Source organism: Perna viridis, chromosome 1 (assembly GCF_037379345.1).
Source record: "Perna viridis isolate PV_CMFRI_1.1 ecotype Kerala chromosome 1, ASM3737934v1, whole genome shotgun sequence".
NCBI lineage: Eukaryota > Metazoa > Mollusca > Bivalvia > Mytilida > Mytilidae > Perna > Perna viridis.
In genome coordinates this window covers 12,565,758-12,577,987 of record NC_142445.1, presented here as the reverse complement: position 1 = coordinate 12,577,987, position 12,230 = coordinate 12,565,758, and the positions used below count along the sequence as shown (strand labels likewise).

Sequence of the window (12,230 nt, the reverse complement as noted above, 5' to 3'; positions counted from 1 at the left end):
TTTTTTTTTATATATAATTAGTACTTTTTCTGCCAACCCATCTGATGAACTCTTGTTGAAGCTTGGATGTAGTACATGTACCAGGCTATATGTGGTCAATAATGGTAAAATCTACATATTTTATCAACCAAAGATTTTTATTGGCATTTGATGCTTTTGTAATATATCATGGCGTACTCTTTTACATACTCTGCTTTTTAGTTAAACTTATGGAGTCCAAAATAATTCATATTTATGAAAGGTTTTATTTTTGCCTGAGAAAGTAAAGTGATAAAAAAAAAATAAATTCCTGAATGTAGTGTTTGGGATAAGATGGGACCATTTATCTCATTCAAACTAAACATGTCCCATGTAGGAAATATTAAATATCTACTTAAAAGAAGTTCTGATAACCATTAAATATGGTCTGTTCCTTAAGTCTTTATCAAAATCACTGCGAATGTATAGAAAACTTAGTTTAACATTAATTATACAATAATTCTTACAAAAATCAATCAGTAGATATATAAATGCATAAATTCTTTAGTAAACACCATTTCAATCCTGCAAAATATTTAACTTTAAAAATGATAGCAGTACCAAAGAACCCATGAGCTAAGTAGCTGTACTTTAAGAAAATTAAATTTTGATTAACTGGAAAAGAAATATTTTCCACTTGTTAAATTAGTGTAATACTTGAAAAAAAACTTGTTTTGTGTCAAATCCATCCATTCTCTTAAATGTTTAATTACACTACTTACCCCTATAGAGAAATCAATATTAATTATTTATTTCCTATTCTCCAATTCTTACATAGCTCTCCTAATATATATATATTCCATACTGGAATTAACAAGCAAAAATACTGATATGATGTTTTATAAGGTTTTATCCACTAGTGCATGGCATGGTGTCAATACGACATAATGAAGTAGATCGTAAAATAAGACAGATGACCTACGTTGCATGGAACATCAGTATAAAAGTACGAACTTTACAATTGACCAGAAGGTTCTATTGACATAATGTTCAGTAATAATTATAATTTGTTCTGATATTAATACCCGCCCCTTTATAGGATTAATTGATGCCAGTCTAGTTAACTGACCATAACAAATGCAAATCAATACCATGTTTGAATGCCACTTAATGTAGATTTTATGACTAGTGATCAAGAAATATCAATATATTTGAAGCATTTTAAAATTTGGATAGGTATCTGTTACTGTCCATGACTGCATACAAAAAGTTACATGGATACATGGCTGTCTAAACAATTTTTATAAATCTAAAAGATTTACAGTACAGCTAACTTGGATTGAATTCAAAACCTATGAAAACAAAACTAAACAGGAATGCTATATAAATAAAGCTTAGGATAAGCTAGAATCATGTCTACACCAAACCTAAAAGTCTTGGATAAGCTAGAATCATGTCTATACCAAACCTAAAAGTCTTGGATAAGCTGGAATCATGTCTATATCAAACCTAGATAAAGGCTAGGATAAGCTGGAATCATGTCTATATCAAACCTAGATAAAGGCTAGGATAAGCTGGAATCATGTCTATATCAAACCTAGATAAAGGCTAGGATAAGCTGGAATCATGTCCATACCAAACCTAAATAAAACCTAGGGTAAGCTGGAATCATATCTATACCAAACCTAAATAAAGCCTAGGATAAGCTGGAATCATGTCTATACCGAACATAAATAAAGCCTAAGATAAGCTGGAATCATGTCTATATCTCACCTAAATAAAGGCTTAGATAAGCTGGAATCCTGTCTATACCAACCCTAAATAAAACCTAGGGTAAGCTTGAATGATGTCTATACCAAACCTAAATAAAGGCTAGGATAAGCTGGAATCATGTCTATACCAAACCTAAATAAAACCTAGGGTAAGCTGGAATCATATCTATACCAAACCTAAATAAAGCCTAGGATAAGCTGGAATCATGTCGGTACCAAACCTAAATAAAACCTAGGATAAGCTGGAATCATGTCTATACCAAACCTAAATAAAACCTAGGGTAAGCTGGAATCATATCTATACCAAACCTAAATAAAGCCTAAGATAAGCTGGAATCATGTCTATATCTCACCTAAATAAAGGCTTTGATAAGCTGGAATCCTGTCTATACCAAACCTAAATTAAGCCTAGGGTAAGCTTGAATCATGTCTATATCAAACCTAAATAAAGCCTAAGATAAGCTGAAATCATGTCTATACCAAACCTAAATAAAGCCCAGGATAAACTGGAATCATGTCTATATCAAAACTTCATCAAATTTTAAACCTATCAAACCAAAGCTTAACTGGTATACCTAGAATTAATTTGGAACCTGTATAAACAAATCTAAAAATAAGCTGTAAACCTGCCTAAACTGTCCCAAGTACAAACATCTCTTCTAAGCATTTTCTATTCAGTCTAAACCTGTGTGTACAAAACACTCACACAACCAAACAAAATATTCTACCCAAAGTAGTTTGGTGAAGAAAGGGTTCTTTAAGCCAACTTGAAGACAGGAAAACCAGACAAAATCATGATTTTTATAAAGTCTTAAATTTTGTCTGGTTATACTGGTCTGCCGCAGGAGATGGACATGTAAAAGAGGTGAAGCTTTTTTCCAGATCATTTCAGTTATGTTTTTATTGTTATGTTCTGAAATACTTAAATTTGTCTAAACTAAACTGCTCTACTGCAGATACTCCTGACATAAGTAATTTCTGAATAATACAGTTAAATATAAGATAGGTCTATTTTATGAGTTTTAAACAACAAACCAGCAAACTGTCCTGTGAGACAGGGCCTTAAAAACCCCCTTAGTCAGTCAGCAAATTGTGGCAGATATTCCCATTTGCTGATATTTATTTCAATTTTATCTCTTTTATGTCTGGGATGATTTTAACCCTGTTGTCTGCATGGTAGATGTGAGATAATATTGGTCAACATTTGATTTGCTGAATTTATGTAATTTTCTGTGATATTCAATAAATCTATAGTCAGATATACTGTTCTCTGGTTTATGATTAGCAAATAAGTATTATATATTTTATATGGTGTCTAGATACATGAAAACTATTACATTTTCTTTCTTTTACTGATATTAACTCAAATATTTATAAGCACAGAACATATTTATGAGACCTCTTCCTTTATAATCCGAAATTTTTTCTTAAATATTAATAATAAAAGCACTGGTTGTATTTTATTTTACATTAGTCAGAGGATGTGATCAGTTTATATTCATGAATATATAACATATGAATATGATACATAATACAGGCACAAAAGGATGTCTCAAATATTCATAGCTATATGATAAAAGGGTTATTGCATTTATATTGGTGAATATTGTCCTGTACAGATGTCATATTGCAGTAGCTTTCAAATGCAATATGATCCTCCTATTTTGCATTTCTATCTGAATGAATTATGTTGTTTCTTGATACAAAACATACACTTCAGGGGACCAACTTCAAACCTACGACTCATCTTTAATACAGTAAATGCATTCAATGAAATTTGCACTCGTTCTTCATCACTGTATGCAATTTAGCACCACCTGTTTTAAATTTCCATTGGAATGACTTATAAGGTTTCCAGATGCAAAACATGTCATTCATTGACCAATGGAAGATCATCTCTTCAAAATTTCTGAATGGATTTCTTTGAAACTTATATACATATTTTTTTCCATTATAATTTTTAGTGTTCCATGGTACAAGATATGAACATGTTATTCTTCAACTTAAGGGAAACAGATTTTTTCGGCAACTACTTATTACATCTACATGTACTTGGTATTTTTTAAGCTTTATATAGAAAGGCTGTACCATGGGATATGATTTAAACTTGAGTGTCATTAGACAGGACTATGCTTATATTTTGACAATATGGTTTATCAGAGGTAGTGGAGGTATCCTATTATCTAGTTAAATATTTAAATGTTTAATCAAGAAACCAAACTGGCACACCTACCAATAAACAATACTGTTATTGTACTAATATGTAAATGATTTGCTATTTTCTTGGTCTCATGTTTTCTTAATGACAAAAAAAATCTTGAAAAATGTTGGAAAGAAATATTCTATAGTGCTTTGTCATGAGATTTCTCCTTAAGCTGTATTCTCAGACCAGATTGAGTGTAGTATTAGTATTGAAGACAAATTACCTTTGCGTTTCTGGATGTATTCATATGAAGCTTTCATGGCCTTAAGGTGCCATTTAAGGTGAAAAATGATCTATTGATCAGAAAGACCATTTGATCTATATATAGTAGAAAGCTTAGTTGCTCATAATTGAGCTTCCATTGCTAATTTTCTACAACTTTGGGTAACCACAGGAAAAGGATTTAATTGTACGAAATTATTTTTATTTCCATCATTTTCTGCAGTGGTTTTGAGATATACTGATTTGTTTTAGATCTTGTGGAAGATCACTGTTGCAAACAATTATTGAGAAAAATTTTCTACAAATGAATAAGCTGCATTTGCAGACTCAGAAATTTTCTTTACAAATGTACAATATAGAAATCTTTTTCAGATGAAGACCCTTTAGTATAAATTATCATCCTATCTTTTAGTTATAAAAATACTGAATCTTACTCTGCATCTGGTGTTAAATATGGCATTTCTACAGTAGAGATAGTTAAATTTTAAATCTATGCACAAGGCTTTCTTAATGATTTGAAATTGAAAATTTAAGAGTCAGTCTCTGTAAGAATCAGGCAGTGAATGAAACATGGTATGAAAAAATCCACCATTTTGAAAGTTTAACTGTTTACACTATCAGAATTAAAGAAAAAAAGACATGATTTTGCACATCATTTTGCTAAACTGGATTGCAAATTTATTGAAATGCACTGAAATTGAACATTTCAAGTTCAGATAACTCTGTCAAAACCTCATTTTCTAACATTCTATTGAAAAAAAAATATTTGCAAATCCAGTGATACAGAGATCAAATAATAATTTTTTCAAATAGAGAAAGCATCATGGAGTGAAATTATATTGTCAGATCGATGGGGTTTTGACATGCATGTTTCTGATTTTTCCCATTTCATCTGACTCTCACAAAAACTTACACTTAACAATGGTAATATTATGTATGTCACGTTTTATCTTCACATATCACTTATTTTGGCATCTGTACTTCGTGGGTATTGTCAGCAATACAACATATACTGATAAATTACAATGGAATTCTAACATCTGCTGAAAACAAAAAAAATGCCTAGAAATGAGAACATATTTTTTCACACTAATCAGGAGGTGTGAATGTTAAGCTAAGTAGATATGTTATGTCAGAGATCAAGAACATTTCTGTAGCAGTGAGCCAGCTCAGATAAAGCAAGAAGATGCATTGTACTATATAGCGATACTTTCAGTCATGACAATTAAAATTGACCTTACTCTGTTGACAATTGACATGAAAGTCAGAAGTAAATATAACAATGACATTTATATTTAAATAACACAGGAAACTGAGGTAGACCATACAGGAAGAGCAATAGACCAATATTTGTGTTTGTCCAAGTTTTCCTTGTCCCACTATCTACAGGTCTTTTTTCACCAAATGATATATTGTTTACACCATGTTTCACATGTAGATACCTCTTTTTCATTCACTACAAGATACATTTACAGCAAGTTGAAATATACCAGTTCCAATTCAAACTTAAATCTAGCGTGCTTTAGTGAGTAATTTGAATAGCTCTTTAGGTAGAAATCTGCTCTACATTTTACCAATGTGTCCTACTTAACTACCACAGAACACCTGTGTGATCTTTTGGACACTGTCTTTTAATTTTGAATAGCTGTCAATTATGATGACCTTAACCTTTAAATTTGCCATCCACCATCATAATTGACAGCTATTCAAATTATAAATGCAGTATCCAAAAGATCACACAGGTGTTCTGTTATAGTTAGGAAGGACACATTGGTATATTGTGGGCCAGATTTTTACCTAAACAGCTATTTAAATTACTCATTAGCCTACCTAAATTTGTATTGAAATTGGAACTGGTCCATTTCAACTTGTTGTAAAGTGAGCTTACCTAATTATCTGACCTTTTTGAACTGAAATACTAACTCTATATCAAAACTGGTATTAATCTTGGGCTACTGCAGTTCAACAAGGTCAGAGGTCTGTGTCACCTATGGAATCTTTATGTTAACTTTTATAGAACTTCATCAGGTAATACTCATTCAATCAAAGCAAAACCAACTTTATTCCCCGAAGTAAATTATTTTATGCACTTTAAAACATGATTCAACTTATTTTTATACCCTGGTTCTATGTTAAAAAGTCCAATAAGATTCAAAATACTAATACACATTGAAATGGTATTCCCCCATGTCTTTGATTTACTATATAAATAATTAAACCAGTGGTTAAAGCCTGGAAACATTTTGTATATGTTAAGTCAATGCACACATTAAAGGATTAGATGATAAAAAAGTACATTAAAATATCTGTTTTTGGTTTTTTTTTAAGATGTTAAAAAAACCTAAGACAAGACAGTTCAGGATAGTCTGTTGTCATTTGAAACATATCTATTTTGGGTTTAACATTGAGAGAGTTATGTCTAACATTGTCCTTTTGTCATGTGGATCTTAGGTATAAATCCTCACTGTTGTAAGAATAAGATCTTAGCTGGATTTGTATGCCATAGAAACAGGTCTTTGACCTAATTGTATTCAATGTTGATGTAGTACATTTGGTTTATTGAGGGATTAGTATATCTTGGTTGTTTGTAATGTGAAGAGCTTTATCATGGTTTACAGTGGTCCTTGGTGTTGAGCTCAGAATAAAAGAATGAAATGGTAAAGTTCTATATTTAGATGGTTTTGTTTATTCAGACTAGTGCACAGACAATTATTGCATTTGTTGTACTTTATAATTCCATTTTATCCAACCCATCTTATTGTTCTTAAGTTAAAAGGACATAATTCATTTTAATTTTTGTCCCCACTGTAGGAAGGTGCATTGACACTGAAATACAGCACATCCATGTTTGCCTCTGTATATCAGTCCAACATTATCAGTTTTTTTTTGCTTGTTAGGGTTTAACGTCCAAGCAGCAATATTTCAGCTATATTCAGACAACCAACATTATCAGTGTTCTCACACCTAAATTTTATCACCTATATTGTGGGATCATGGTGTCAGTCCTTGTCTGCCCACAACTTGTTGATCGCAAGTTCCTCTGTAACTACTATGCAACTACTTATTTTGACAGAATCTTTACATGGGTAGGCTATTTTAAGAGATTAAAATTCTGACTCGAGCAATATCAACTTCATGTTTATATTTTGACCATGTGATTGTATTGGGGTAGAGAATGGTTGGCTTGGCACACAGTTTTATCTAGTTCATGTATTGATTTTTATCAAACTGATATAGATGAAGGGTTTTGATGGCCTCTAGATCAAATTAGAAAATTTGTACTGTCATATCTTGTAGAATTATTGCCCTTAGTTATAAAGGCATGAGATCATTATTCTTTTATATAGGTTCTTGGTTTTCTTGAGATGAAAAGTTACATGCAAAGTTAATATTCATAGTTCTTTTATACTAATATGAAAAAAATACCAAATGAAATTTTCTGCTTCATAACATGTTTTTAAAAGATATGTTTAACTCTTGGTGCAACCATTTTATTTCTAGTGATAAGCCTTTTCCTTGTTTTTACTAACTGATTGCCTTTGGGACTTATCATCTCTGTTAACTGATTGCCTTTGGGACTTATCATCTCTGTTAACTGATTGTTTTGGGGATTTCTCATCTTTGTTAAGTGATTGTTTTAGGACTTAGTTCTTATCTTTTTTCATAATTATATATCTCACTGATTTTTTTTCAAAATTTTTGAATTGTAAAGACTTGGGCTCCTATTAAGCATCTAACATGTAATACTTAAAACTTTCATGTAGTTTTATTAATCTTTAAACAAAGATAGTAGTTGCTGAACAAAATATCAATTCAGAGTTATTTTAATGCTTGTTGTATCCAGCTGCTACGTGGATAGGGATAAAGAAATAAAGTTGTCAGTCCGTCCATCTGTCCGTCCGGTCACACTGTGGACTCTTTGGAAACTGCTTGATAGATTTTGTTAAGATTTTGCAGATTGATAGTCACTTTTTGCAGCTGATCATATTGCATCACCTTTTTGATTTGATAAATTTTACTGGAATTATGGAATTTTTCATTTCTTTTTTTTTTTTCATGGTGGCGGGGGACATATGACTGTAATGGGTTGCTTGTAATTAATTAAATTGTAGAGTATCAACAGAACTAGACTACTTGTTTGTTCAGGAAGTAGTGTAACAAGTTGAAAGATCTATATTATTGTCCTGATTAAATTGCAAAATTGTGTAAACAAGGGTTAGTACAGGAAATCTATGGTCATCTATTTCCATGGTTTGAAGAGTGTTAAGTTGGCGGAAGTCAAAGATTTTATTAGATTTCTGATTATTTACACTTGAAGACAACAAGTTTCCATATTAGTAGAGACAGACTTTAGACAATAAATAGAGAGAAATGAAGGACCATATGTGTCCACTATGAGAATAAAGGTCAGATTCCCTTGAGATTGGTATGACTATCAAGAATAAAAGATAGAATCTCTCTAGTCTGTAACTAAGGTGTAATTTATAACGGCCATTACTTCTCACCATTATTATGTAATTTGTCAGAGAATAAAAAATCTTCTTCTTTTGGTAATGAAGAACTATTGATGGAACTTATCTTCCCGATTTTCTTCACACCAAGATGTCATATTCAATTACATCAATTCTGCTTTACCATACTACTAGGACTGGTGAATATTGCACACCAAATAAATAGGGCTTCATTAAGAAAACAAAATTGCCTTTTTCTGTATGAATTCCAATTTCCTAGGTTCAGCAAATTTAAATTTTGGGGCATTAACCCCTATTCTTTGCAACCATAATTCAATGCATTTCAGCAAAGAAGGTTGTATGAATGAATAATGATTGAGAATAACTCCTGTCAACATAGAAATTCAAGGTTTATTGCTTCTTGTACAATGTTTAATGGGATAATAATTACACTGGTAAAATGACATGTGTATCAAGTTAAGTCTTATGCATTAGTATAAATAATGAATTGTAAAAAATAGTTTACACGATTACATGTCATTTGTATTAGTGTAGTTATGCTGAAATATTGGTCCCCAATGCCTGTTCGAGGATATCACAGGTAAAATCCTGTTAGAGAATATGGCAAGAAATGTTGGTTCCCAATGCCTGTTAGAGAATATGGCAAGAACTGTTGGTGGTCCCCAATGCCTGTTAGAGAATATGGCAAGAAATGTTGGTCCCCAATTCCTGTTAGAGAATATGGCAAGAAATGTTGGTCCCCAATTCATGTTAGAGAATATGGCAAATAATATCAGCCCCAAAGTCCTGTTAGAGAATATAGCAAGAAATGTTGGTTCCCAATGCCTGTTGGAGTATATAGCATGAAATGTTGGTCCCCAATTCCTGTCACAGAATATGGCAAGTAATATAAGTCCCCAATGCCTTTTAGAGAATATGGCAAGAAATGTTGGTCCCAATTCCTGTTAGAGAATATAGCAAGTAATATCAGTCCCAAAATCCTGTTGGAGAATAATGCAAGAAATGTTGGTTCCCAATGCCTGTTAGAGAATATGGCAAGAACTGTTGGTGGTCCCCAATGCCTGTTAGAGAATACGGCAAGAAAGAATCTGGCAAGAAATGTTGGTCCCCAATTCCTGTTGGAGAATATGGCAAGTAATATCAGTTCCAATATTCTGTTAGAGAATATGGCAAGAAATGTTGGTTCCCAATTCCTGTTGGAGTATATAGCAAGAAATACCAATCCATACCTCATGTGAAAGTATAATACAAGAAAAGTTGGTCCCCAATTCTTGTTGGAGAATATGGCAAGAAATATAGGTCCCTGATTTCTGTGAGAGAATATTTCAAGAAATATTGGTCACCATTTCCTACTAGAGAATGTAATGAGAAATATTTGTTCCCAATTCCTGTTAGAGATTATAGCAAGAAGTATAGGTCCCCATGGTAAGAAATATTAGACCCTGCTTCCTACTGTAGAATATGGCTAGAAATATTGGTCCCTGATGCCCAAGGAATCATTTATAAATTATCATTAATGAGATTAAAGTACTGAAACAAACTGTGTCTTGGGGAAAAGAGTTGTAATGATTGTTATATTTTTTCTCACAGTGAATGAAAAGCAGCTGCAATGCTAATGTTTCATTAGAATGCTTTAAGTAAAAGATTTTGATTGCGATTTTTATCAGTCATTTAATGTCAGTATCAATTAATACAAATTCATGTTGCTGTGGTAACAAAAATGGGATTTGTTTGATTCAATACTTGTTTAGTTGTTGATACATATATCATGAATGTTGTTATATCTATGTAACCAGAAATCTGATTGTCAGGTTCATGAGTTTCAAGAAATATAGAAGATTGTGTTTTTAAGTGAGATATTATGTTGTGTTATTTTTTTTTTCAGATGGGATTTTGAAGATCAAAAGAAACTGGGCCAGTGTGAGCTTAAGGTATGTAGATTGAGTCTTGTAATGATAACCAATATGCATATGAGTATTAGAGCCAAAGATGAAAAAAAATCACATAAAGGATATTAGTCCAGACAGTAGCACCATTAGAAGTCCAGACAGTGGCTCAATCAGATGTCCAGACAGTGGCTCCATTGTGAGTCCAGACAGTGGCTCCATTGGAAGTCCAGACTGTGGCTTCTTTGGAAACCCAGATAGTGACTCCATTGAATGTCCATAGAGTGGCTTCATTAGAAGTTCCGACACTGACACCATTTGAAGTCCAGACTGTGGTTCCATTTGAATTTCAGACAGTGGCTCCATTGGAAACCCAGATAATGGCTTCATTGGGAGGCCAGATAGTGGGTCCATTGGAAACCCAGATAGGGGTTTTATTGGAAGTCCAGACAGTGACTCCATTAGAAGTTAAGACAGTTGCTCCATTGGTTGTCCATACTGTGACACCATTGGATATTTACACAGTGAAGCCAGTATACTGTGACACCATGGGATATTTACTCATTGAAGCCAGTATCCACTGTTGTAGGTGACATTATTGTGAATAGATTAACAAACACATGTAATATTGAACACTATAAATTGTCACCAACTTTGACTTGTAGTAAATGTCTCTAATTTCTCACTCTTTTAGATTGACCTCTTTTTTCGAAAGAACTGATATACAAAGGACCAAAGATAGAAGTTTATCCAGGAAAAAAAACAAAAACATTATTTAGAATGTGACTGGAAGAATTCGTTAAAATTGATAGATATGTCTGGGGTTATTTGTTTGATGTTCTCAGTTCCTAGTGTTGCATTGATCTATGGGATATGTCAATTTTGTAGGTTTATTTCTAAAAGATAGGATGTGTGTTAGTCAGTCCAGTCCATTTGACATGTTTTCTGTCCTGTAAAGGAGTAAGAATGTGTCCACTCAATGAGATATGTCTTACCAGTAGGTGATAAGAATGTTCTCAGTACATTGAATGGTTTTGGAACATATTTGTTCACTGTAGATTGATATAGATTATTTCATTTGAGATAACTTGAGACTTCCTTAACACATTTAATGATTTTAAAATGAGTCTATTGAGCTGATACTTGACACAAACCCTGTTATATGGAATACTTGTCATTATACAAGTCTCTTTAAAGATTCCGTCATTTTTTTATTTTAATTTTTATCAGATCATTTCACACTGTAAATACTAACTTTTTTCATATATTTCTATGAAATTCCTTAAAAAATTTGATAATGATATAGGCTTGAAGTAGTTGTTAAGACAAGGCATTGGGGAAGACATTCTACTAAATATAAGGAAACACTTGACATTGAAGTCATTGATTCCAGACAAAGTCAGAAAAGACAGAACCTGAAACATCAAATTAAATATTTTAACTTTTGAAAAATCTTATTGAATTCCCTTTAAACATATGCAATATTTGAGTTGATGCTCTTTTCCGGTTTCATGAAAAATCATGCAATAACTCCTGTGTTCATTTCTTTAATGAAATTTTCTTACTTCTATTGCCTAGAGATGTGTCTGGGATGTAATAGGAGACACTTAATATAATTTTCTTAATACCATATATTTTGAGCTTTACTCAATATTACAGGACTCCTACTTAAATTTATTTTAGAAATATGTGTTGTGTGATGTCATATGAATTGTGA

The 12,230-nt window shown here is 32.2% G+C and overlaps 2 protein-coding genes and 1 long non-coding RNA gene across 15 annotated transcripts in view; 2 read left to right on the top strand and 1 right to left on the bottom strand.

Annotated features, from left to right (window-relative positions):
• The window catches only part of LOC148627294 (protein MON2 homolog), a 263,342-nt gene that overhangs the window by 90,088 nt on the left and 161,024 nt on the right, over window positions 1-12,230 (top strand). The gene's annotated exons all lie outside the window — the stretch shown is intronic.
• LOC148627296 (uncharacterized) overlaps window positions 1-12,230 on the top strand; it is a 147,295-nt gene that overhangs the window by 47,277 nt on the left and 87,788 nt on the right. Inside the window, exon 5 of the long non-coding RNA XR_015920177.1 lies at window positions 10,513-10,558. This is a non-coding gene — a long non-coding RNA (uncharacterized LOC148627296). The remainder of the gene's footprint in view (window positions 1-10,512; window positions 10,559-12,230) is intronic.
• The window catches only part of LOC148627297 (G protein-coupled receptor dmsr-1-like), a 102,746-nt gene that overhangs the window by 12,643 nt on the left and 77,873 nt on the right, over window positions 1-12,230 (bottom strand). The window contains exon 1 of one of the 9 annotated variants that reach the window (XM_088571174.1): window positions 741-967. The exons of the other annotated variants lie outside the window; for them this stretch is intronic. The gene's annotated coding sequence lies outside the window, so the exon portion shown is untranslated. Of the gene's footprint in view, window positions 1-740; window positions 968-12,230 lie in introns of those variants that run through there. 9 annotated transcript variants of the gene reach the window in all.